The sequence below is a fragment of the Penaeus japonicus genome, unplaced genomic scaffold (assembly GCF_977035675.1).
Source record: "Penaeus japonicus unplaced genomic scaffold, GWHDUDI00000001_assembly GWHDUDI00000035, whole genome shotgun sequence".
Taxonomy (NCBI): Eukaryota; Metazoa; Arthropoda; class Malacostraca; order Decapoda; family Penaeidae; genus Penaeus; species Penaeus japonicus.
In genome coordinates, this window is record NW_028234437.1 from 7172505 (window position 1) to 7175546 (window position 3042).

The window sequence follows — 3042 nt, forward strand, 5'->3', positions numbered from 1 at the left end:
TATAAAAGATGATCATAAAGATGAAAGAGGGAAAGAGGAAGAAGAAGAAGAAAAGGAAAGAGGTTGAGGAGAAAAAGAAGAAGAGGAAAAAGAAGAATACAGAGAAGAAGAGAAGGAGGAATACTGGTGGAGAAGGAGGAGTAGGAGAGGAAAGAGAGGAAAAGGTGTAGAATAAGTAGTTATAGTAGGAAAAGAAAGAAAATAAGAAAAATAAAAAAAAGTTGAAGAGGAGGAAAACAGGAAGAGAAGAGAAGAAGAAGAGGGGGGGAAAGCATGAGGAGGAGGAGGTGGAGAAGGAAACAAAAAGCAATAAGAGGAATAAGAAGAAGAAGAAAAAAAGAAGAAAAATAGAGAGGAGAATAATAAGAAAGTGAGAGAAAAGAAGAAGGAGGAGAAGGATAGAGAGGATAGACGAAGAAGAAGTTAAGGGAAAAGAAGACGAAGATGAAAAAAAAGGAGAAGGAGATGGATAGACAGGATAGACGAAGAAGAAGAAGGTTAGGGAAAAGAAGATGAAAACGAAGAAGAAGAAGAAAGAGAAGGATAGATAGGATAGACAAAGAAGAAGAAGAAAGAGAAGGTAAGACAGGATAGACGAAGAAGAAGAAGGTGAGGGAAAAGATGATGAAGAAGGAGAAGGACAGAGAAGATAGACAAAGAAGAAGAAAAAGAAGGTCAGACAGGATAGACGAAGAAGGAGAAGAAAGAGAAAGTTAGATAGGATAGACGAAGAAGAAGAAGAAAGACAAGTATAGAGAGGATAAACGAAGAAGAAGAAGGTGAAAGAAAAGAAGACGAAAAAAGAACAACAAGGAGAGACTGGGGGTTCCTCCTGTCACACAACCCCACCGGCGCTCAGCTGTGTCTCGTAGATTTTGCAAGAAACCCCGCAACGAATGCACTACCAGGGTTGTTGCAGTGGCGTCGGACTTGAATGCAGATTTCACTGGCCAGATTTAAAGGATTTGGCTGGAAATATAGAGGTATGGGTGAGTTAGAAAGTGTTGTTGAGCGATCCAGAACTGGGAGCGTAACTTACAACGGGCGGGTCATGTCTATGCTGTTCGGGTTGGTAGATGGAGGGATGGAGATGGATGGAGAGTGTCTCTTTTTTCTTTCTTTCTTTCTCTCTCTCTCGGTCTCGCTCTCGCTTGCTTTCTCTGTCTCTGTCTCTATTGTTCTCACTCGCTTTCCCTCTCTCTCTCTCTCTCTCTCTCTCTCTCTCTCTCTCTCTCTCTCTCTCTCTCTCTCTCTCTCTCTCTCTCTCTCTCTCTCTCTTTCTCTCTCTGTCTCTCTCTCTCTCTCTTTCTTTCTGATGATGATAATGATAATAAGAGTTATAAGGATGATAATAATAAAAATAATGATAATGATGATAATAGTAATTATAACAATTATAACAAAAATGATGACATTAATTATATAAACGATGATAATGATGATGATGATAATGAAAAAGATAATTGTGGTAACAGCAATAGTGATAATGATGATAATAATGGTAATAATAATATCAATAATAATGATAATAAAAATGAGGATGATTATAATAAAGATAGTAATGATAGCAATAACAATAATACTAATGGTAATAAAAAATAATGGTAATAACGTTATTGATAATAGAAATAAAGATTATAATATTATCATGATTATGAAAATGACAATTATGATAATGATAATCATCATAACGATAATATTAATGATTAAGATGATAATGATAGTAATGATGATAACAGTCATAACAATAAAGAGGATAATATGAATGATAACAATTACAGTTATAGTGATAATAAATATAAAAGATGATCATAAAGATGAAAGAGGGAAAGAGGAAGAAGAAGAAGAAAAGGAAAGAGGATGAGGAGAAAAAGAAGAAGAGGAAAAAGAAGAATACAGAGAAGAAGAGAAGGAGGAATACTGGTGGAGAAGGAGGAGTAGGAGAGGAAAGAGAGGAAAAGGCGTAGAATAAGTAGTTATAGTAGGAACAGAAAGAAAATAAGAAAAAGAAAAAAGGCGGAAGAGGAGGAGAAACAGGAAGAAAAGAGAGGAAGAAGAGGGGGGAAGAGCATGAGGAGGAAGAGGTGGAGAAGGAAACGAAAAACAATAAGAGGAATAAGAAGAAGAAAAAGAAGAAAGATAGAGAGGAGAAGAAGAAGAAAGTGAGGGAAAAGAAGAAGGAGGAGAAGGATAAAGGGGATAGGCGAAGAAGTTGAGGGAAAAGAAGACGAAGAGGAAGAAAGAGAAGGTTAGACAGGATAGACGTAGAAGAAGAAGGTGAGGGAAAAGAAGATGGAAACGAAGAAGAAGAAGAAAGAGAAGGATAGATAGGATAGACAAAGAAGAAGAAGGTGAAGGAAAAGAAGATGAAAACGAAGAAGAAGAAAGAGGACAGAAAGGATAGACAAAAAAGAAGAAGAAAGAGGACAGAGAGGATAGACAAAAAAGAAGAAGAAAGAGAAGGATAGAGAAGATAGACAAAGAAGAAGAAAGAGAAGGTCAGACAGGATAGACGAAGAAGAAGAAGGTGAAAGAAAAGAAGACGAAAAAAGAACAACAAGGAGAGACTGGGGGTTCCTCCTGTCACACAACCCCACCGGCGCTCAGCTGTGTCTCGTAGATTTTGCAAGAAACCCCGCAACGAATGCACTACCAGGGTTGTTGCAGTGGCGTCGGACTTGAATGCAGATTTCACTGGCCAGATTTAAAGGATTTGGCTGGAAATAAAGAGTATGGGTAGTTAGAAAGTGTTGTTGAGCGAACCAGAACAGGGAGCGTAAACATACAACGGGCGGGTCTGTCTATGCTGTTCGGGTTGGTAGCTTGAGGGATGGAGATGGGTATAGAGTGTCTCTATTTTCTTTCCTTCATTCCATTCTCCTCTCTCGGTCCGCGCTCCAATCGCTCGCTTTCTCTGTCTCTGTCTCTCTTGCTCTCGCTCTCTCTGTCTCTCGCTCTCTCTTGCTCACTCTCTCTCTCTATCTCTCTCTCTCTCTCTCTCTCTCTCTCTCTCTCTCTCTCTCTCTCTCTCTCTCTCTCTCC